This window comes from Eschrichtius robustus, chromosome 8, assembly GCF_028021215.1.
Source record: "Eschrichtius robustus isolate mEscRob2 chromosome 8, mEscRob2.pri, whole genome shotgun sequence".
NCBI lineage: Eukaryota > Metazoa > Chordata > Mammalia > Artiodactyla > Eschrichtiidae > Eschrichtius > Eschrichtius robustus.
Window position 1 is genome coordinate 76,630,895 of NC_090831.1, and position 25,326 is coordinate 76,656,220.

A 25,326-nucleotide genomic window follows, 5' to 3' on the forward strand; every position below is an offset into this window, starting at 1 on the left:
GACAGACTCTAGGTCCATCCACCTCACTACAAATAACTCAATTTCGTTTCTTTTTATGGCTGAGTAATATTCCATTGTATATATGTGCCACATCTTCTTTATCCATTCATCTGTCGATGGACACTTAGGTTGCTACCATGTCCTGGCTATTACAAATAGTGCTGCAATGAATATTGTGCTACATGACTATTTTTTGAATTACGGTTTTCTTAGGGTGTAAGCCCAGTAGTGGGATTGCTGGGTCATATGGTAGTAGTATTTATAGTTTTTTAAGGAACCTCCCTACTGTTCTCCATAGCGGCTGTATCAATTTACATTCCCACAAACAGTGCAAAAGTGTTCCCTTTTCTCCACACCCTCTCCAGCATTTGTTGTTTGTAGATTTTCTGATGATGCCCATTCTTACTGGTGTGAGGTGATACCTCATTGTAGTTTTGATTTGCATTTCTCTAATAATTAGTGATGTTGACCAGCTTTTCATGTGCCTCTTAGCCATCTGCATGTCTTCTTTGGAGAAATGTTTATTTTTTTAAAAAAATTATTTATTTATTTTTGGCTGCGTTTGGTCTTCATTGCTGTGTGCAGGCTTTCTCTAGCAGCGGTGAGCAGGGGCTACTCTTTGTTGCAGTGCGCGGGCTTCTCATTGTGGTGGCTTCTCTTGTTGCAGAGCACAGCCTCTAGGTGCATAGGCTCTAGAGTGCAGGCTCAGTAGTTGTGGTGCACGGGCTTAGCTGCTCTGCAGCATGTGGGATCTTCCCGGCTAGGGCTCGAACCCGTGTCCCCTGCATTGGCAGGCTGATTCTTAACCACTGTGCAACCACGGAAGCACATTTGTGGATTGAGTTGTTTGTTTTTTTGATATTTAGCTGCATGAGCTGCCTGTATATGTTGGAGATTAATCCTTTGTCAGTTGCTTCATTTGCAAATATTTTCTCCCATTCCGAGGGTTGTCTTTTCATGTTGTTTATGGTTTCCTTTGCTGGGCAAAGGTTTTAAGTTTCATAGGTCCCATTTGTTTATTTTTGTTTTTATTTCCATTTCTCTAGGAGGTGGGTCAAAAAGGGTCTTGCTGTGATTTATGTCATAGAGTGTTCTGCCTATGTTTTCCTCTAGAGTTTTATAGTGTCTGGCCTTATATTTAGGTCTTTAACCCATTTTGAGTTTATTTTTGTGTATGCAGTTAGGAAGTGTTCTAATTTCATTCTTTTACATGTAGCTGTCCAGTTTTCCCAGCACCACTTACTGAAGAGGCTGTCTTTTCTCCACTGTATGTTCTTGCCTCCTTTATCAAAGATAAGGTGACCATATACGCGTGGGTTTATCTCTGGGCTTTCTATCCCATTCCATTGATCTATGTTTCTGCTTTTGTAGCAGTACCATACTTTCTTGATGACTGCAGCTATGTAGTATAGTATGAAGTCCGGGAGCCTGATTCCCCCAGCTCTGTTTTTCTTTCTCGAGATTGCTTTGGCTATTTGGGGTCTTTTGTGTTTCCATACAAATTGTGAAATTTTTTGTTCTAGTTCTGTGAAAAATACCATTGGTAGTTTGATAGGGATTGCACTGAGTCTGTAGATTGCTTTGGGGAGTATAGTCATTTACACAATGTTGATTCTTCCAATCCAAGAACATGTTATATCTCTCCATCTGTTTGTATCGTCCTTAATTTCTTTCAGCAGTGTCTTATAGTTTTCTGCATACAGGTCTTTTGTCTCCTTAGGTAGGTTTATTCCTAAGTATTTTATTCTTTTTGCTGCACTGGTAAATGGGAGTGTTTCCTTAATTTCTCTTTCAGATTTTTCATCATTAGTGTATAGGAATGCAAGAGATTTCTGTGCATTAATTTTGTATCCTGCTACTTTACCAAATTCACTGATTAACTCTAGTAGTTTTCTGGTAGCGTCTTTAGGATTCTCTTTGTATAGTATCATGTCATCTGCAAACAGTGACAGTTCTACTTCCTCTTTTCCTATTTGGATGTCTTTTATTTCTTTTTCTTCTCTGATTGCTGTGGCTAAAACTTCCAAAACTATGTTGAATAATAGTGGTGAGAGTGGGCAACCTTTCTTGTTTCTGGTCTTAGAGGAAATGGTTTCACTTTTTCACCATTGAGAACAATGTTGGCTGTGGGTTGGTCATATATGGCCTTTATTATGTTGAGGTAGGTTCCCTCTATGCTTACTTTCTGGAGAGTTTTTTTTCAAAAATGGGTGTTGAATTTTGTCAAAAGCTTTTTCTGCATCTAATGAGATGATCATATTGTTCTTCTTCTTCAATTTGTTAATATGGTGTATCACATTGATTGACTTGCATATACTGAAGAATCCTTGCATTCCTGGGATAAACTCCACTTGATCATGGTGTATGATCCTTTTAATGTGCTGTTGGATTCTGTTTGCTAGTATTTTGTTGAGGATTTTTGCTTCTATGTTCATCAGTGATATTGGCCTGTAGTTTTCTTTCTTTGTGACATCTTTTTCTGGTTTTGGTATCAGGGTGATGGTGGCCTCGTAGAATGTGTTTGGGAGTGTTCCTCCCTCTGCTATATTTTGGAAGAGTTTGAGAAGGATAGGTGTTAGCTCTTTAAATGTTTGATAGAACTTGCCTGTGAAGCCATCTGGTACTGGGCTTTTGTTTGTTGGAAGATTTTTAATGACAGTTCAATTTCAGTGCTTGTGATTGGTCTGTTCATATTTTCTATTTCTTCCTGGTTCAGTCTCAGAATGTTGTGCGTTTCTAAGTATTTGTCCATTTCTTCCAGGTTGTCCATTTTATTGGCATATAGTTACTTGTAGTAATCTCGCATGATTCTTTGTATTTCTGCAGTGTCAGTTGTTACTTCTTTTTCATTTCTAATTCTGTTGATTGGAGTCTTCTCCCTTTTTTTCTTGATGAGTCTGGCTAATGGTTTATTAATTTTGTTTATCTTCTCAAAGAACCAGCTTTTAGTTTTATTAATCATTGTTATCATTTCCTTCTTTTCTTTTTCATTTATTTCTGATCTGATCTTTATGATTTCTTGCCTTCTGCTAACTTTGGGGTTTTTTTGTTCTTCTTTCTCTAATTGGTTTAGGTGTAAGTTTAGGTTGTTTATGTGAGATTTTTCTTGTTTCTTGAGGTACGATTGTTTTGCTATAAACTTCCCTCTTAGAGCTGCTTTTGCTGCATCCCAGGGGTGTTGGCTTGTCGTATTTCCATTGTCATTTGTTTCTAGGTATTTTTGGATTTCCTCTTTGATTTCTTCAATGATCTCTTGGTTATTTAGTAGTGTATTGTTTACCCTCCATGTGTTTGTATTTTTTACAGTTTTTTCCTGTAATTGATATCTAGTCTCATAGTGTTGTTGCCGGAAAAGATATTTGATATAATTTCAATTTTCTTAAATTTATCAAGGCTTGCTTTATGACCCAAGATATTATCTATCCTGGAGAATGTTCCATGAGCACTTGAGAAGAAAGTATAATCTGCCGTTTTCAGATTGAATGTCCTATAAATATCAATTTAGTCCATCTTGTTTAATGTGTCATTTAAAGCTTGTGTTTCCTTATTTATTTTCATTTTGGATGATCTGTCCATTGGTGAAAGTGGGGTGTTAAAGTCCCCTACTGTGATTGTGTTGCTGTCGATTTCCCCTTTTATGGCTGTTAGTATTTGCCTTATGTATTGAGGTGCTCCTATGTTGGGTGCATAAATATTTACAATTGTTATATCTTCTTCTTGGATTGATCCCTTGATCATTATTTAGTGTCCTTGTCTCTTGTAATAGTCTTTATTTTAAAGTCTATTTTGTCTGATAAGAGAATTGCTACCCCAGCTTTCTTTTGATTTCCATTTGCATGGAATATCTTTTTCCATCCCCTCACTTTCAGTCTGTATGTGTCCCTAGGTCCGAAGTGGGTCTCCTGTAGACAGCATATATATAGGTCTTGTTTTTGTATCCATTCAGCCAGTCTATGTCTTTTGGTTGGAGCATTAATCCATTTACATTTAAGGTAGTTATCGATATGTATGTTCCTATTACCATTTTCTTAACTGTTTTGGGTTTGTTTTTGTAGGTCTTTTCCTTCTCTTGTGTTTCCTGCCTAGAGAAGTTCCTTTAGCATTTGTTGTAAAGCTGGTTTGGTGTTGCTGAATTCTCTTAACTTTTGCTTGTCTGTAAAGATTTTAATTTCTCCATCAAATCTGAATGAGATCCTTGCTGGGTAGAGTAATCTTGTTTGTAGTTTTTTCCCTTTCATCACTTTAAATATGTCCTGCCACTCCCTTCTGGCTTGCAGAGTTTCTGTTGAAATATCTGCTGTTAACCTTATGGGGATTCCCATGTATGTTATTTATTGCTTTTCCCTTTCTGCTTTTAATATTTTTTCTTTGTATTTAATTTTTGATAGTTTGATTAATATGTGTCAGTGTGTTTCTCCTTGGATGTATCCTGCATGGGACTCTCTGTGCTTCCTGGACTTGATTGACTATTTCCTTTCCCATGTGTGGGAAGTTTTCATCTAAAATCTCTTCCAGTATTTTCCCAGTCCCTTTCTTTTTCTCTTCTTCTTCTCGGGCCCCTATAATTCAAATGTTGTTGCATTTAATGTTGTCCTAGAGGTCTCTGAGACTGTCCTCAATTCCTTTCATTCTTTTTTCTTTATTCTGCTCTGTGGTAGTTATTTCCACTATTTTATCTTCCAGGTCACTTATCTGTTCTTCTGATGCCTTCTAGATAATTTTTAATTTCATTTATTGTGTTGCTCATCATTGTTTGTTTGCTCTTTAGTTTTTCTAGGTCTTTGTTAATCTTTTCTTGTATTTTCTTCATTCTATTTTCAAGATTTTGGATCGTCTTTACTATAATTACTCTGAATTCTTTTTCAGGTAGACTGCCCATTTCCTCTTCATTTGTTTGGTTTGGTGGCTTTTTGCCTTGCTCCATCTGCTGCATATTTCTCTGTCTTCTCATTTTGTTTAACTTACTGTTTTGGGGGTCTCCTTTTCATGGGCTGCAGGTTCATAGTTCCCTTTTTTTGGTGTCTGCCCCCAGTGGTAAGGTCAGTTCAGTGGCTTGTGTAGGCTTCCCGGTGGAGGGCACTGGTGCCTCTGTTCTGGTGGGTAGGCCTGCATCTTGTCTTTCTGGTTGGCAGGACTGCATCTGGTGGTGTGTTTTGGGGTGTGTGTGAACTTATTATGATTTTAGGCTGCCTCTCTGCTAATGGGTGGGATGTGTTCCTGTCTTGCTAGTTGTTTGGCATAGGGTGTCCAGCACTGGAGTTTGCTGGGCATTGGGTGGAGCTGGGTCTTAGTGTTGAGATACAGATCTCTGGGAGAGTTTTCACTGATTGATATTACATGGGGCTGGGAGGTCTCTGGCGGTCCCATGTCCTGAACTCGGCTCTCCCACCTCAGAGGCTCAGGCCTGACACCAGGCCGGAGCACTAGGATTCTGTCAGCCACATGGCTGAGAAGAAAGGGGAGAAAAAAAAGAAGGAAAAATAAAAACAAATAAATAGATTTAAAAAATTATTAAAATAAAATTTTAAAAAATGATGAAAATAAAAATAAAAATAATAATAAGAGAGCAACCAAACCAATAATCAAATCCCCGAATGATAACAAGTGCTATAAACTATACTAAGATAAACATAAAAATCAGAAACAAATCAGTCTGAGACAGCAAACCCTAAGTCTACAGTTGCTCCCAAATTCCACCGCCTCTATTTTGGGATGATTCGTTGTCTATTCAGGTATTCCTCAGACGCAGGGTACATCAAGTTGATTTTGGGGATTTAATCCACTGCTCCTGAGGCTGCTGAGAGAGATTTCCCTTTCTCTTCTTTGTTCGCACAGCTCCTGGGGTTCAGCTTTGGTTTTGGCCCCACCTCTGCATGTTGGTCACCCTCAGGCATCTTTTGGGAAGTCTGAGGTCTTCTGCCAGCATTCGGTAGGTGTTTCAAATGCCTTGTCCTAAAACGACTTTCTTTTTTATTCCCTTCCTTGTTAGACTTCAGTTCCATTAAGAGTATCAGCATATCAGTATGCAGGATTACTGCATTTATCTCCTACCTCTCCTTGACTTTCTTCCAGTTTAAAAAACAATGCTACTAATATCTTCGAAGGAGACTGTCCCTTCACGAAAGCTGTGAAAACATTAGGACTCCAGGGCAAAATTGGATGCACTGTTTATGCTCCCATTTATACTATGTTGTCGATGAAGTTTTTCATTATCTAGATTATATAATTTGTGAATTAAGTTCAACAAAATTTTGTTTATCTTCTACCCTGTGTCAAGCCCTTTAAAAATTAAAGAGAAGAATTTGAATGTGCTGTGCTCTTAAGTAGTCAGTGTCCAGTGGTGAAGGTAGATATGTAAACCTATGATGGGAAGAGACAGTGAGACAACCATAGGAGAACTTTGTGCATGGTGGCACAGGGGCAAGAGTGAGTATCCCAGCCTATGTGAGACACAGTCAGGGAGAGTTTAACAGTGGAAGAAATAATTCAGCAGGGTTTTGAAGGAAGAACCAGCATTTGACAAGTGATAAAGGCCAAAGGAAGGACATTCCAGGAAAGGCTCACAGTATATACAAAGGAACATCAGCAAGAATATATACAAAAGGTACATATATTAAACAGCGACAACTGTAAATGAAGCATAATGTCAGAGGAAGAAACCACAAGTCAGTAAGACTGGAGTGGCGGTCAAGGTTACATCTCCTTATTAAGGGCCATTAATGTTAAGTGAATGTGGGAACCCAGGGGAGAAACTGAATAGAAGTGATGTGACTGATTTGGGTTTGAGAATGATATTTTTCATATATTGTGGAAAATAATTCAGGACAAACACAGGGAAATGGAAACCACTTTTTAAAAAATTTAATTGAGAAATGAAGCTGGACCAAAAGGGGTGGATATTTAAGGTTAGAATCATAGAACATAAGACCAGTGAGTGAGGGAGGAGAAAAATAAGAACAAGGTAGTAAACCATGAGGCTGAAAGAAGTATTAATGGTTTTACTTATTTTTAAGCTTGTTTTGTCATAAACAGACATACATGTTAATTAATAAATAAATATACTCTCTAACACCTTGATTCAAGATGGGGAACACGACTCCCGATACCCAACCCTCACTCACTTCCACCAATGCTAAGAATCTAAGAACTGGTTCACTTTCCTCTGGCCCTTGAAAATACAATTTAAAAATGTAATCGGAAAATTCAAACTGCTTATGTATTAATGAGGTTTTACACAGTACTAAACTATTTTTCTCTGAGCTTCCTATTGGTCTGTGGCTTTTTAGAGAGGCTGATCTTGCAATATAGCATCCAACTAGGAGTCAGAGCTTTTTTCAACCCCTGTGCTATTTCCTGATATGATCACAGTGACTCATCTCATCAGAAAACTGTGTTTGACTTCCTCCTGCACCTCCTTCATCCAAAGAACTTAATTAACTCTTTTGTAACTCAGTCATGACTAATGCCTGCAGCTGGTAACTTAAGCACAACCCTGGTGTTTTTAGTTGTTTTGTTCCCAAAATAAGTCTCTTCGTATATCAGATTTTGTGTCAAAATTGAGCCTTGTCTTTTCATACAGAATTGCTGCTCCTGTTATTTAGGCAAACATCAGAATATTACTAACATCGTACCACCTGAAATTCTCAGGCAGCACCCATCACTCCAACTTCCACCACTCAAGATATTTATGTTACTGGTTGGAGAAGCTAATGAAAATGAAAGTTACATTTTAGGAAGTTGAAAAATTACTATTACTAAGGTGTTTTGTCATAATATTTTAAGTCTAACAGTTGAAAGTTAAAAGGGACATGAGGATGAAAACAGTGACCTCAGTGATGAAACCTGTGGTAGTGATAAGAGTAATAACCAAACATTTACGTCTTTAGTGAAAGTATGTATAATCATCACCACAACTCCACAAGTTGAGTACCATTATATTCATTTTGCAAATGAACAACTGGAAGCTCAGGGAAATTCAGCAACCTGCTCAAGATCAGCCAGCTAGAAACTCAGTATGATTCCAAAGCCTGTATATTTCTTTCCTTGTACTGCATATTTCATCTCAGGATATCCTTCCCCTGTTAATATCAGCTTTTCCAAAAAAATGTATTTATTATCTCATCCACTGTCATTTCATTTGTTCAACAAGCACTTGACATAGAGCTGTTACACTTGTTAAGTCCATACTTAGCTCTTGAAAACATAAAGACAACTTTGATGGGTGATATACAGTCCAATATAAGATCAATTCATGTACATAAATGATGGAAATACAATTAAGTATACTAATAACAATAGTATTGATAAATAGTAATATATATGAGTAATTTCAATTGAGCAGTTAAATTGTGCCAGGCACTGCTTCAGGTTCTTCATATGTGTGAACTCATTTAACCCAGAAAACAGCCCTAAGAAATAGGCATTGTTATTATCCATGTTTGACGGGTAGAGAAACTGAAGCACAAAGAACTTAAGAAAATCACCATAGAAGAGTAAGCACAAAAGAAGCATAATTTTAATCTTTCTAACAAAGATTTATGAAATGCTTATTGTGTGGCATTTCTTGCTTGAAAATTAGGAAAGGCCTCACAGAGAATGAAGCATATGAGTTGATTCTTAAAGGATCAGGTTTCTCTTAATAAATTAATAGTAGCAAGGGCATTCAAAGCCACAGAGATAGCACCATAAATGCACCAACAACACTGCACATTTGACAACTGCTTGCAGTCAATCAGGTCACTGTATCTCCATGGTTTCCAACCTCAAATGGCTTCTGAAGTTTTCCAGCAATCCTATTTTTCTTGCTAGAGTGTTCTCTCCAATGTCATTTCATGCTTTCCCATCATACAAAACCCAACAAATATCCTAATTACTGCTCATTCTTAGTACGTGGCTCTGCTTTCTATTTCATGGGAGTTAATCAAGTTACTGTTTGTAATCACCTCAAATTCCTGAAAATGTTTGGGTTAAGATTATTGTAGAAAATACTCGGGCTTCCCTGGTGGCGCAGTGGTTGAGAATCTGCCTGCCAATGCAGGGGACACGGGTTCGGGCCCTGGTCTGGGAGGATCCCACATGCCGCGGAGCAACTGGGCCCGTGAGCCACAACTGCTGAGCCTGCACGTCTGGAGCCTGTGCTCCGTAACGAGAGAGGCCGCGATAGTGAGAGGCCCGCACACCGCGATGAAGAGTGGCCCCCGCTTGCCGCAACTAGAGAAAGCCCTCGCAAGAAACGAAGACCCAACACAGCTATAAATAAATAAATAAATAAATAAATAAATAAATAAATAAATAAATAAATAGAGTAGCTATTAATTTAAAAAAAAAAAAAAAGAAAATACTTACCCCCTCTGTGTGATTTATGTTATATATTGGTATTTTTTAAAGTAGCACATAAGAAACCATTATATAATCATGTGTTAAACTAAATATGCCAAAGGTCCCATGGTGGATAAACACAATGAGCCCAGGAATCACGAGTTCAGTAAATATGTAAAGAAAGATCTCTGTTAGACAAATGAGAATAAACAAATTCCAGAGGTAAAAAGTCAAAGGATTAACCAATTGACCAGTCTGATTAGCCTTCCATATTTTCAGACAGGCCAAATAAGGAGCTGACCAACGGCTGAATCTTTCCAATAACAAGAAGCAGAACACTGAGGGTGTCAAGTGAGACAGGTAGGGCCATTAGGCTAGAGAGATACCTGACTCTCTCAGAGATGAGATTAACATTTGCATCTGCCATAAACCAATCCCTAGGGAAATGATCTTGCTATGCAAAAAAGTGACATGTTCTAAGAACAGCTTCTTCCACAACGGTCTGTTTCTGCATTTAAGTTTCACACACACCAATGCAGAATCATCTAGAAGAGGTCCTCTCTTCCTATATCTAACCAAAAAGAAAAAAAGAAAAGGAAAAAAGAGAGCAATAGGCTTAATACTCCTTACTTTGGCACTGTACCCTCATAAATGAATTTGTAGTTTCAGCGACTGAAAGTCAAAATTACAAAATTTTACTTAGCCTGCTGCAAGGCAGGAAGAAGTACTGAGAAATCTAAGGTTGGTTCCTGTTTTCATTTATAGGCTCTAAACTTACAACCCTAACTACATTTTTGCTTATATTTTACTTTATTGCAACAGAAGAAATCCCTCTCCTATGTTAAGGTCAATCCATCCACCTTTGTGCAGAATATTATCCCATCCAATATCCTCGGAGAGCTAGCTCTAAAGATTCTTCTTTCTATTCTCTGTATCTTCAAATATTTCTCTTTCTGGCTCCTTTCCTCTGGCATTTAAACATGTTAATCTCTATCACTAACATATAAGCCAACAGCAATTTGCTTTTTACACAAACCAGTGGACACTTCTCAGTCAACGCTTTATGTTATTTGATCTATCCACTCTTTGAAACTTTGTATCCCATGAATTCTCTTAATTTATCATTATTTTCTTCCTGCCTTTCTAGTCATCTTTTCTTTATTTCACTTGTGAACTCTTTCTTCCTTATTGATGCTTCAAATATTGATATTTCAGATGACATGATCTTAGAGGTGGAAAATCCTACAGACTCCACACACACACACACACACACAACTATTAGAATACATGAATATAGTAAAGTTGCAAGATATAAAATTAACATACAAAAATCAGTTGCATTTCTATATACTAATGATGAACTACCTGAAAAGGAAATTAAGAACACAAACCCATTTAAAATATTAAAATACTTAGGAATAAACTTAATCAAGGAGGTGAAAATTGCAAATTATTGATGAAAGAAATTAGAGAAGTCACAAACAAATGGGAAGACATTTCATGTTCACGGATTGGAATACTTAATATTGTTAAGATGACTACACTACCAGAAGTGATCTACAGGCTCAGTGCAATCCTTATAAGAAGACCAATGGCATTTTTACAAAAATAGAAAAAACAATTGTAAAAGTCATATGGAACCACAAAAGACCCTGAATAGCCAAAGCAACCTTAAAGAGGGAAGAACAAAGCTGGAGGCATCATGCTCCCTGATTTTGAAAGATATTACAAAGTTATAGTAATTAAAATAGTACAGTATTGGCATAAAACCAGACATATAGATGAATGGAACAGAAGGGTACCAAGAGTACACAATGGGGAAAGGGCAGTTTCTTCAAGAAGTAGGGTTGGGAAAACTAGACACACACAGGCAAAAGAGTGAAATTGACCCTTATCTTAAACTATGCACAAAAATAAACTCAAAGTGTGCTAAAGATTTAAATGTAAGACCTGGAATTATAAAACTCCTACAAGAAAATATAGGTGAAAATCTTTATAACATTGGGCTTGGCAACGATTTCTTGGATGTAACACCAAAAGCACAATCTACAAAAGCAAAATTAGACAAGTGGGAATACATCAAACCAAAAAGCTCAATCAACAGAGTGAAAAGGCAAACTAAAGAACGGGAGGAATATTTGTAAACCATGTATCAATATCAAGGAACTCCTACAGCTCAATAGCAAAACAATAAACAAACAAATAACCTGATTTATAAATGGAAAAAGGACTCAGAAGATATACAAATGAACAACAGGTACATGAAAAGATGCTCAACATCGCTAATCATCTGGGAAATGCAAATCAAAACCACAATGAGACATCATTTTATACGTTAGGATGGCCATTATTCAAAAGCAAAAAACCCAGAAAATAACAAGTGTCAGCCAGGATATGGAGAGACTGGAACCCTAATGCACCGTTGGTGGGATTACTAAATGGTGCAGCCTCTATGGAAAACAGTGTGAAGGATCCTCAAAAAATTAAAAATAGAACTACCATATGATCAAGTAATCCCACTTCTAGATATATATCCAAAAAGAGTTGAAATCAGGACCTTAAAGAGACAGCTGCACACCCACGTTCATTGCAGCATTATTCACAATAGCCAAGATATGGAAACGACCTATATGTCCATCAACAAATGAATGGGTAAAGAAAATGTGGTACATATATATGTATATGTATATATGTATAATTGCTTTTGAAAGGTAAAAAATACGGAAATTTCATTTTAACAAACTATGAGGAAACAGAGCAATGAATATGATTCCCACCTTATAGCAGTAGTTTGAAACTGCCCCAAGAAAGAGTACAATTTGTCTTAATAAACATGTGAATAATCTTAAAGCAGGTTGATATTCTATATAATGCATTAAATAAAATTATATTTAATTCTGGAATGGTCTCCAGACATGGCATCTTGAATATGCAAATAATATCACATGCACTTTTAGTACATATTTTAATTAGTAGAGAGGTTGCCTGAATTACTTTGTAGCCCGTTGGTTTCATAACAAATGACAAGCCAAGGACTCAAACTGTAACGATTAATTTTATATTTAGATTTTAACTAATTACAAATAACAAGACCTATATCACTCACCAAGCACAACATCCACCCACTTAAATTTCATTTAAAAGCAAAAAGTCTGTCTCTATTGCCATGACTGAGTTGACTCTGCAGGTTTAAAACATCTCTGAGTTCTATTAGTTCAAACTCAGTTTATGAGTACTTGAAAATCAAGAAAATGTTTAAGGCTAATCGTTAGATCACTACTTTAAATTGTATAGTAAGCACTGAGAAGGAAAGTAAAGAAGACTTGAGAAGTAGTAAAAGTGGGCAAATCATATACCATTATAGTGGGTTGTGTGACTATCCCTATAGGAATAGGCATAACCAGCTACTTGAAAGATTTCACCCCTTCCCCTTCCCTACAGGCCTGAAATGGGCACCATATGTTTCTGTTAAGATACACTTCTTAATTGGTAGGGTTCATATATGTATATACCTTAAGGCCTGTTAGCATTAATCACCAATGCATTTTGGTGCTGGATAGCCATTCCTGGGCATGGTGCAAAGACCTGAGAGAAAAAAAATTTTTTTCCCAAGAAAAAACCCCAAAGCTCAGATTATGTCCTAACTTCTCCTGCCATCAAGCCTTTAGGGGTTCCTTTGAAAGACAACTGTAAATGGATCCTGCAATGCAGAGGCCAAAGAAACCTGCGATTAGTGGATATTTTGAGATTCAAGCTAAAGCAAATGTAGTTTTTTTTCAAATCCTGGCTAAGGCAATGCTTCTGGTTATTAGTGCTTTCAAGGAAATCCCAGTTCTCTCAGACATTTCTTTGTGATTTTTTTTATTTACATTGCAGGAAATAGTAACAACTTCAGGTATAACTCAGTATGTCTGTCTCTGAGCCCAGGGTTGATAAGAGCTGGAATGCATAAAAGGCTATGCAACAACTGACTTGGGAAGGTACCAACATTGCATATATTTTGAAACAAACCGGGGAGAAACTTGAGGCAGCACAAGTCAAGGTTTCTGGGAATAAATGTTGTGTATTTTACCCAGTTCCAGCTATGTTGTCATCCTCTATACTACTGTCAAAGAGACTGTACTGTGCTCCTTACACGTGCTCTTACAACCTCAAAACTATCTCTGAACTCCTGCTGTGAACTTGATAGGAAGATTGGGTTTAAAAGGAAAAGAAGAAGAGTTGCAGAATGGGGTGAGCCTTTTCCTATTCTACCTGCTGTTTGGGTATTTTTGTTTGTTTGTTTTTCATCTGTTTTATTTCTTCTATTCTGAGGTAATTATAATTGAGGCAGAAGACTAGCCCCAGGATGATTCTCCACTAGTATTAACGTGCGAGAATCTTTAATACCAGGATATCTGACTGAAAGAATGAGGGCTGATGGCTGTGTAGATCATGCAGGCACACAGGAAGTGATACTAATCAGGACCACCCAAAGGAATGAACACTGTCCTAGTTACTCATCAGAAAAAAAGAGTGAGACCCTTCTCTGAGAGGATCCTGGAAACTGTTTATAAAGAAAGTAAAAGCTTTCTCAGCAAGTCCCAGAACAGAGATAGTTACAGAACCACCTAATAACTATGCCACTGGTTATAAACGAACAGCTAAGCATGTGTGAAGGTAGTGATTGTTCAGACTTTGGAGTGGACAGAGCCCTAGGGGACAGTCACATTTTTACCCCAATGTGTTAAACAAATATTATCATCTGCAGGTGTTATGATATGTAAAAGGAAGGGTAACCATAAGTTAGTGAGCTACATTGTTTATTCAGGAGGGAGAGGATAAGATGCCATAATAATCAATGAGCAAGAGTTAAGCAATGAAATATACCTCCCCACCCTACATATTGTCACCCAAAATAAATGACTGTCTAATATTGCAAAGGAAAGTATGGGATAGGCTCTATCAGAAGAAGAAATTATGCCTGCTTTCTCTCAACTACAAATGAATGGTTATTCAGAGTCTAGTTTCATGAGGGCTAAGTTACATCTCATCTACTCAGTGGGATATTATTAGACACGAGAACTCTGCAAAATCGCACCTGCTTGGCAAAGAAGTCTTCCTTATTTTAATGTAAAATATGAAGCATCTAAAGACATGTCATGGGGTGAAAGAAGACATATAGTGAGGGTCAAAGTGCAGCCCCAGACACCTTCCACTTGTCAGAGTCTTGCCTACAATTTGGCAAAGTTAAGAATCCTACATCAGCTTAGTTTCATTATACTTCATTCTCCATTTAGAACTTCCTATTCCATGGGAAAAAGTAAGATGAACAATGAGGCAAGAGTGATGCTGTGCTATAGTCAAGAAAATTCTAGGTACATGAGCTGAGGCCTAAAAGGAAGGAGCAGCTAAAGTGGGAGTCAAGAATGGTCAGACAAGAGAATTAATGAAAAAGCACTGTACAGGACACTACTTCTCCATGGACTGATTTTCCATGCATTTTCATGCAAATCTATGTTAATCTTGAATGCTGTTGGTGTGAACAAACGGATTTTTCTTTACCTACTACTTTGAGAAGACATTGAGACTTGCACAAAACTGCATGCCAAATGGGAAATTACTCAATTAGGTGAAATGTCCAAGTCCCTTGAAATGCTTAGTAGAGATGAATTAATCAATGTATATCAATTAATCATTGTAAATCAATGAATCAATATCACCTTCTTAAGTATTAGTTTAACTGAACTTCATGTATGATCTTATTTCATTTCTGCATCATCAACAAAGCAGAATTCTTGAGGTTCTTTTCCTTGAAGCAGAGGAATGATCATCTGTTTGTGTCAAGACATACTGACCACTATGTTCAGTGAGGAAAGATGTCTATCATCCCAACACATTTTCCCACTAGGGACTTATTAACACAGGGCTTTAGTTTCCTCAGTTGGGTGTTTGAACAAACTGAGCCAATCAAGTTCACTAGTGAGAAAGACAGAATCACAGGGGAAGTTCATACTATGCTGTTCACTGTTGGAAATGGCATTTGAAAAAACACCTAAGGTAGCTACCACCTACCTATTCAACTATTAAAGAAAGTGGTAGAACTGGCAAAGGAACACCAGTAAATGAAGGAGCAAATATCCCTATCAAATTCTTGTATGATTCTTTTTGTGATAGACATTTGATATTTACGGATTTGGAAGTCTGATGTGTGGATATGGCTAACTTCTCTCATTGGCCTTGATGACAAAAATTTGTGGAAGTCAGTTCTTTTGCTGTGTATGTTTATTTATACATCCAGTTCAGTTTTTTTCTTAGAGTATGTGAGATCTGTTTCATGGATTAATGTGGATGAAAGTGGGTTATTTTTATTTAAAACACTAGATTTCCCTTCTAGTTTCTTTCTCCATCTAGCCTCTGTTTTCTTCTATTTAATTTTGCCTTGCTTTACTCACATGTGGTATCCCATGTTCTCTTTCACTGATGAGCAAAAAGTGGATGTTAAGAATAGTTGAGTATTTCTGTGATATCGTGGCCTTATCTAAGAATTAGGGAAGCAACCCTCAAGCTTCTTTCCAAAGGAGGCACTCCTGATCAAGAAATCTTCCCTTTAGGAAGTTATAGAAAACACTGTCCCACGTCCCTATAGGCCCTTCAGTAATCACTGACAGCACAGACAAGCAAAGATATTTAAATTAGAGTTTCATCAAAAACTTGGAATTTTAAGAAAAAATAAATTTAAAACAGAACAACAACAAAAACCTAAGATACAGCCTGACAATTAAGACTCTTAGATTTAAGTGCAGAAAGGAAGGTATGTTCCACATAAATACAGCCCTTGCAGGGCACAGATGACAGCTGTCCACCATCATGAGAAAATGAGAGATCACGCTGGTAGATTCAATGCTTCATTTTTAAGTAAACAATTCACCAGCTAGAGCTTTTTTAATAGTGAGTACGAGCTTTCTAATTCCCACCTGTTTCTTCTCTCTTAATTGCTCTCAGGAGCATGACTAATTTAAAATCACCTTTCTCTGATAAAATCTTATTACTATCAGGACACAATACTGAGGTAACTACATTTTTGCTCTATCAAAACCTTTTGCCCAATAATAAATTATCTCCGTACAACAGAACATCCTGGACTTATCCTGTGAAGAAGCTTAGCAATCAAAATCTAACATTTTATAGAAGAAACATGTTCCAAAGTGGGATTTAAAAAGCTGTAAATTTTACATGACCTTTCAACAGCTGTAGACTCTCGTTTGAAACGCACAATAACTTTAGTTCCCTAATGGTGGATGAGAATTGCAGCCCTTAAATGAGAGAGTTTTATAAGATGTAAAAATAATTCTTTACAGCAAGGATATCACTGTGTTCTGGGTGGGAAAACGAAGCAAATAACACTTCACGAAACTTTGCTTTTCCAGAGTGGAGTGAAAAGATCCTATTAAATGCTTCTGTGGAGACTATTTTCAGTAAGCAAATGTTGCCCATTTAGTAGAGAAGCTTCTCAATTTTCCAAATCTTTTTCTACTCCAAGAACCCTCCGTGCCACCCCAGGAATTCTCATGATACCTAAATGCTGAGAGAAAAAGAGAAAGAGAGAATTTCTACACTAAGAAAGAATTAGTAACGACAGCTTTAGATTAACAGTTAAATATGGGTTTAATTTTTTTCTAAGTTATGTCATTCTAGATGACTAAGGAGTTGATGAATATTGTTATGAAGAAGCACTGAATGCAAATTCAGCAACACAATTTCCTGTTCTCTCTCTTACAGGCTTTGAAACTTTGAGCAATACCCCTTGACCTCTCTGAGCTTCAGCCATTAGAGTACATTAGAAAATAATGTGTTTTGCAAATTATAAAGTTATGCAATGTATTAATATTTTAAATTATTAATTAATTACTTGACCTGTTCAAGAAAAAGAGATACAATCCTTTTGTTTAGGTGGCTTATAATCTAGTAGGGAAGTAAAATAAGTGTATACACAAAAACAATAAATATAATACTAATATAAGGATTTGGTGATGGATTTGAAGCTGAGGACAAATTTGGGAAATAACATTCAAGAACACTGATAAGATTCAGTAACATTGTGTATACGGAATTAAATGAAAGTCTTCCCATGAGATTTGGAAAAATGTGTTAATACTCTTTGAAACTAGTTTGGTCCAAAAGGAACTCCATTTGTGAAGAGAGAAAGTGTTTTCAGTTTCAGATATATTAAGCTGCCATGAGAAATATTTATCTTTTGTAAGCAATTGGAATTATGTGACTGGAATTTGAGAGCTTCAACCTGGAGTTATATTTTTGGCTCAAGAGTTAAAACAATGAAATTACGAGTGTGGCTCATGTTTAGAGAGGGATCAAGAATCAAGGGTAGAGTCTTTACAATAAATGCTGTAATAGCCAGGCAAAGAGTGGCAAGGAAAAGGCAGAGGTTCAGGAGAATGATGAATCGCAGGTGTAAGAAAGAAAGCTGAAAATCAAGATGCCGATACTACAGGATTGTGAAAGAATGCCAACACTAGAAGATAAGGTTTGAGAAAGGATTTTTTGGTAACATGGCAAGCAAAGGCGAACCGCAAACTCCCAAAGTTTAATAATGAAATAAACGATTACCTTGTGGAAGCAGGGACTCATCACCAGGAGTTCATCAGGGATATGAAAGTCTTCACAGTAAGAAAGGTAGCTGAGCTCGGTAAAAATGTGTAATGTGAGAGAAACCTCAACATAGGTAAAAAGGAAAGAGTCATTGGAAGAGGAAAGTTGAAAATACTTATAAATGAGAGGCTAAACCTGGGATAGACTCAAAGAGATGGAAATGAAAAAGAGTAGAAGGATTTCCTTGGAACAGGGAGACAAACTTTTCCTCTTAGGCTGAGTGGAATTCTGTGAGGCCCGTTGTAAGTAGGAGGTAGAAATACAGGAGGGAAAGTATGCCAGGTGGTCTCAATATTTCTTCTTAAGTAGAGGGTAAGGTCATGTGGTACAGGTGAGAATGTGGAGAGCAGGAGAGATGGGAAACTAATGAGAAATTCTTATTCAATAGGGATAGGTACATTTAATTAATTTTCTATTAACTAGACTAGTAGAAGTTGAAGTTAATCTGTACGGAACTGGTTGTCACGCAAAGATTACTGTCGATAGTAATGCAAATGAATTTCATTTAAGATACAATTGATTTCCCTTCTCTAGAAAACATGACATTTTATTGCTCTGCAGGTAATTAACTAGTTTTACATGTATTAGCAAACTTATTTCAACATCCCTGACTGCCTATATTCTTTAAATTTCTCTTCTTAGCAGGTCGTAATATCTGAGTCTCTTTTTAATTTATTTGCTTCTATACAACTGCTCTTTCTAAATATTTTAAAGCTTTTAAATATTCATCTGTCCCTGAAATTTTTAAAAGTATTACAATATTTTTATTTAAAAAAAACATATATATATATACATACATATATTTTTTAAATTGTATCATGGATAGCTTTATATAACACATTCAAAGACTGACTTCCTCTTAAGAATTTCCTGAACCTGGTAAACCTAACCCAATACCCACCCCAATCTTGTGAACTTGACTAAATATAAACATAAATTAGGTTAACAGCAAGAGATATTTTGTAAAATGCCTTTTACATTTTGTGAAGTGTAATTAAGAGATGGAGGCTCACTTAGCATAGATAGTAGATTATGGGATGCCTCTTCCAGATCTGGTATAAAATCCTACTTTAAACAAATCATGCTCCATCCACTATGAGCCACTTCTTCCTCGGAAGACTGCCAAGCTCCCCGCTCCCTTTTGCGAAGACTGAGAAGGAATTAAAGGGACTTGGAATGAAATCAAAAGGAGCAACCAGATGAGAGCTGTTGCATCTAATGGTGAAAATCGCGTTTGGCACAGAGGCCCTCAGCCAGAAGGCAGTGGAGGTAGACACCTGCTTACGCTGCCGGCCAAGCCACCGGCCCTGGGGAGGGCTGCCCCGGTTATTAAGAAGGGCACATTCTATCAGTTGCAAAAAAGTGTTTAATAGCCTGTGGTGACACTGTTAGTGCATAAGAAATAATATATGTGGTCAATCAAAAAAAAAAAAAAAAAAAAGTCCGAAGATCTACATTTACAGAGGAGCTCAGGTGAGTCAAATAGCTGAGAAGCCTCTCCTGACAAAGGCGCCCCCTTGTGGAGCTTGCGGGTCAGAGAAGTGTTTTTAGAACTTTTTGTTCCCTCATCTCTTATCTTACAAGAGATAAGTACAGACATTGAATGTAACAGAAAATTTTGATATGGTCATGGCATCCAACCACATGTAATTTTTGTTATATTATTATTATAAATAAAAGAATTACTAATTATTTTAATAAAGTTTTGTTGTATTTTCCCAAGTATTATTCCATATAAGATTGAAAATCAGATAAGCAAAGTATTGGTCCTTCACAATGACCAAAATGAACAGGTTTCAAACTTGATTTATATAAAATTTTTGTACATTCTGCTGGATACGTTTATATGTGTGACCAGATAAAATATAAAGTGTCTTAAGAATGAATTGTATGAGACTCCTATCCATGAGAAAAGGCATCTCAGATACAGGGAATTAAGCAGAGAAGAAATATTGGTCTAATGATGAATAAAGGAAAAAAGAAAAAAAAAAAAACAACGAAACCTCTCTGGGTTGTAATCTGGGAGATGAGGAAAAGACTGTGTAGTGATAAAAAAAAAAATCATTATTTTATGTAGCACTAAGTTCTCTTGCCTTGAACCCCCTTGAAATCCAAAGGATTTGTCGCCAAATTCCAGCACAGTCTGTTCTACTATACCATCATGTATATGTTCTTATAAAATTGTCTTTCAGAAATCTAGTTACAAAAACATTTACTTTCGTGACTGAAAACAATCAACTCGAAATTGTTCAGAATTGTCTGCCTTCATCCTGCCAAAGAGAATATCTAGTCCAGTTTTCTCTTTGTTCCCTAAATTAAAGAAGAAGAATTCTGCCTTGTGGAGAACTGTCAGGTGTATTTACATATTAAAAAATCTGGGGCAGAAAATGAAAAAAAAATAAGACTCAAAGCTGGTTGGAGGGGTGGGTTTCTGAGGAGCGTTGCAGGTCTGCAATGGAAGAGATTGTGGGGAAAAAGGAGAATTTTATTGGTGTTATGTTTTGAAACACTTCACACTTTTTAAGACCTGCAAGTAAAGACGTTGAACTATTTGATATAACTTTTGATTATTGGACTCTATTCCTTTGATCCTAACACTGCTTTCAGATTGCACTAGTGGCTCTAGAATTTATGAGGAGTTTTCATATCAGGCATAGAGTATTTTACATCTGCAATAACTAAGTTTTCCTCAGTAGAAAATCTCACTAATGAAGGGTTTTATTTATCTTCTTGAGTATTTTGTTGTTAACTGAGAAAAATAAATTGGCTCATCTAAATTAACAGCAATAGTTTATTTGCACTTCAGCCTACACACTCAGAAGTATTTCAACTGTATGATCACCCTTGACCTTGTAATTTTGCTTACAACAAATTCATAACTATCAAAAGAAAGACAACAAAAAAATCTGTGATGTACACTACAAAGCCTCCAAGTACCCTGCCACTCAGAGCTTTGTACCCAGCCAGTGGGAGACCCCATAAAACCAATAATGCTCCTTACTTAAAGAATAATTCATTTTATATTCACATCAAGCTCCACAATCTCTGACATTAGGAGAAATGCCCAGTTTTGGAAAACTTTTTGTAATAGAAAAGATGCTGCTTTGGAATGGAATCAGGAGGAATGGAATCAGGCAGAAGGGGTTAGTGGGAAGAGATGAAGTCACAAATAATGTTGAGAATGGTGTGAAGCCCAGTCAGAAGGGTATTTCAATGACCCAGGTATGAGTGGTGAAGGCCTGGTGTTTGTGAATGGGCTATAAGGGAAGGTTTTTAGAACTCTCATAATAAAGAATAGCAGGAAACTAATGATTATAGCGAGAGAAAGGCTAGAAAGAAATTTTAAGAAATGTAAATATTATACCCTGGGAAATGAGGAAGACAGTGGCCTCCCTGACAGACATTTATTGTTTAAATTAGAAGACTCTTGCCCAAGCTTCCTTTTTGGTATTCCATCCCTAAGTATCTAAAAGGAGGAAACACTATATAAAATTATGCAAGATTTTTAAAAAATAGAAGTGACTTATAATTTAGGTTCCAAATTTTACAAGAGCAAATAATAGAACAACTAAAAATATTCACTGCTGCATAAAGCAAAAATTGATGGAACAATAGTAGTAGTCATGGTTACCTGAATGCCATCACCGCACTATGATTATACAATTCATTCCTATGAATAACACAATTATAGCCTAACATAATACAAAATAATCTTGCAACAACGATACAAAAAAAACCCAGAAACTATTTAAATCAACAAGGTCCACAGCTTCATAATATAAACTTGCATTCCTTGTGTAATTCAACTGTTCTATATGCATTTCCTTAATTTTATGATCACACTTCATATTAAAATGACTAAATTATTCATGGGAGCTCAAAGTTTAAAAAGTATTCTTCTGAAAATATATAATGAAATTCATAAGAGAAACAAACAAAAAAATCACCCTTTCCTAAATAGGTTGGTTTTATATCAACTGTTTCAATTAATGACAGTTAAGTGCTATTTGTAGATCACTTAATTTTCATTGATTTGCTTTCCCTGATACACTTAAAAATCTCTAAACAGATATTACTAATGCCAAATCTACCAATCCTTGCCTACCAGGAAAACACATTTTGAATTGTTTTAATGTCCTTTTTAAAAAATTATTCAGAATTTGATTTTCACGTGATGTTGCAAAATCCCTCTCATCTTGTTAGTTATTTGATAAACTGAGCATACAAATTTATGCATGAAACTCCGTTTTCAGAATGGCCACACAAAATTGTTCCTTCTGAGACTGGTATTCACAGGTAGTCAGAATGGACTCTACCACATGTTTAAACATAATTGATATAATTGAATTGGCACCATTAATGAATGGGTTTTCATCCACATGGTTTATATCCTGGCTATGAAAACAGAACACTATTTATAAGTTGAATAATTGCATTAAATTTGTGAGACAGAGGTAGGTTAATATGAGACAGCATGAGACAAGAAGCTCAATATAGTACTTGGCTTTGAATCTGAAAATTTAGATTCCATTCTGATTCTGACACTCATTTGACTTCAGGCAAGTCACTTCTTTGAGCCTTAGTTCCTTCACTGATAAATTGAGGGAGTTGATGCTAAATGACTCAGTCTGGTACTAAAACACTATGATCGAAAGTCATTCTGTATACTGGTCACATAGCTCTTTAGTTTCTAGGAATTGCATCTAAAAGTGTTGCCAGTATCTTCTCTCTGCCAATTCATCTCAGCTCTAACATGCATCTCAGCAAGTTCCAGATCACAAATTATGCCACTGAGCATTTTGAACCTGGCAAAGTGAAGCGTACTCTTCCAAAATATCTGCACGATGTCCAGCAAAACAACTAAAGGTATTATGGGCTTTTTAAAAGCAAATGTCTGGGCTTGCTCTGCAGTGACTTATTCCCATATTCAACCATGGCTGTTTCTCCTTTGGAGAACTCTGCTACATCGCTGCATCCTAAAGAAGTTAAGGAACCTGAGAACAAATTATATATACCCTTTCTGTGCTTTTATAGTCTAGAAGAACTTTCCCAGATAAGAAACAGTTAGCTGTTACTCTGCAAGTGAAATTGAAATGCATCTGGTGGGACATCTGCTTACTCCAACCCTGGCCTCTGAAAATTGGTAAGGATTGTGGAAAAAGTACAGGATAGCAGTGTGAAAACAATTGTAATTGGTGACATTGTATAATAACTATGCCTCAAATCACTACTGAAGGCTCCTTCAGAATTCGACCGAATTCACATTTAAGAACTGAGTTGACTTCTACCTCAGCAGGGACTCCAGCTGTGCTGATGTAGAAAGCAGCGTGATCAGTTGATTTTTTAACAGTTGTTGGCCTCATTCCCCTCTACCTTTTTTATGACTATATTGTCCCCAACACATTTGGCTCACTTTCCTTTTCTCTCAGCCAATTGTTTATTGTTCACAGAGCTAGCTTGAAGATATCCTCCAACGTGAGATGAGAAGGCTGCAGTTGATTTGGCTCCCTGTGTATCACACAAGGGCTTTCAAGTCCATGAAAGGCAGGGTCAATACAACGTTAAGAACATGGCACTTGGAGGGAAATAGTTCTGGATTCCAGTACCTTCACGAGTATTTATAACAAGGGACTTCATCTTTTGTATCATCACTTTTGTCATCTACAAAGTGTTTTCACAAAAATTGTACCTACTCAATTGGTTTACGTTATAATTAAATGAGATAATGCACAATGCACGTAAAGTACTTAACACCGGACCTGAACATAGTAAGTGCTCAATAATACAGAAAGCGAGAGAAATGCAAACGTATTACTGTGGAAAAAATATACAAGTTATAAGATATTAGATTTTGCATATGAATTTCTGAAATAAGATTTGTAAACTGTTGTTCACTGTGAAGCTCGTTTAATCTTTCTATGTTTACTTTCTAGCTTAACTAAATCAAGCACTTAAATAGTATGGCCCTATCTACACCTTACACTCAAAAATCATTTATACAATAGTTGCTTAGAAGTGCTTTAAATTTACATATATTATAAAATTTGTACATTTAAAAATCCTAGTTTGCATCCAAAGAAGTTGCCCATTGTGCCTGGTGACACAGCAAATCCTTTATCTAAAGAACAACAGTTAGTAACAGTACTTTTGAGTAAAAAGCTTTTATCTTCTCTTTGTCAACAAATGAAATGGCCTCTTTAAACTACCACTTCTTTGAGTCAGTGTAGAAATTGTCCCCTGATATTTCATGGTACACCTGCTAATCTTTCTTGGAATTAGCTGGCAAATGGAACTCCCAAGAGTAGGGATGTGCTTTCTGGGACACCATACGCATTGCGTCATTATGCAAAGAGACTGTGAGAACCTTCAGATCCTAGAGAAGAGAAGTGACTTGCCTAAGGCCACAGCAAGCCGGGCCTGGGCTTGCTGAGATTCTGGAACTGAAATCCTCTGGGTTGTTGACCATTCATCTTTCTCATCACAATCAGCCCCTTGCTGCTTCCATCACATTTACAAAGGAAAGTGGGAAACGATTCATCCTTGTAGAATGTCAAGTAATAATGATGCTCTCTTCCCATTTCATTTAAATGGGCTTAGGTAGAGCAGAGAAGTAGGCATTTATCTCCTTTCTTTTCTTTCTCAGGAATCTCCAGAGTGTGTTGAGCTTCTGTTTGAAGGGCATTTCTCTCCTATTTGCCCTCCCTTCCCAGGAGTGTTATAGAGTTGGATTTAAATGACTGGATTCACAGAGAGGATCTTCAAAAGACCAAAGGAGAAGAGAATTGCCCACAGAGTCCTGTAAAGTGCTCCAGGAGCCAGTAACTATGGAGTCTTGCTCTTTACTCATTCAGTTACTGTGTTAGCAATAGAAGATTGCTCCCTGTATAGAACTTAATGACTAAAAACTAGGAATGATCTTTTACAAGATAAATCATCCTTCTTTAATTTATATTGTGCATATTGTAGCTGTTTCAGGTTTTCAGTAAACATGTGTTGACTGAACGAGCAAATGCTTTTACACTGTTAGCATTACAGAGCTAATAGCCTGCACTGAATAGAAGCATGTAGTCCCCCTTATGACAACAACTACATTCCCAGTGAAGTTTTCTTTATTGAGCCTTTACCATTTGTTATGATCTATGTGACTAAGGGAACACCAAATGCTATACTCAGTTTATGCTACAAGAAGTAGGAAAAATAGGTAACTGTGGCTAAACATGAGAAAATTTGGTTTGGCCATTATTGATATAAAAAGAATTTGAAGAATCAATTAACCTCCCCTACAATTACCTAATGTGAATATTCTTTAAAGAAATCATTCACTTACTTATCATTTCAGTGTCTGTTTTCTGGGTGAAT

The 25,326-nt window shown here is 36.6% G+C and overlaps 1 protein-coding gene and 1 pseudogene across 1 annotated transcript in view; both read right to left on the reverse strand.

Moving 5' to 3' along the window:
* The window catches only part of ZNF804B (zinc finger protein 804B), a 518,351-nt gene that overhangs the window by 242,875 nt on the left and 250,150 nt on the right, over positions 1–25,326 (reverse strand). The window lies entirely within an intron of this gene.
* LOC137768710 (small ribosomal subunit protein uS2-like) overlaps positions 19,047–25,326 on the reverse strand; it is a 176,849-nt pseudogene continuing 170,569 nt past the window's right edge.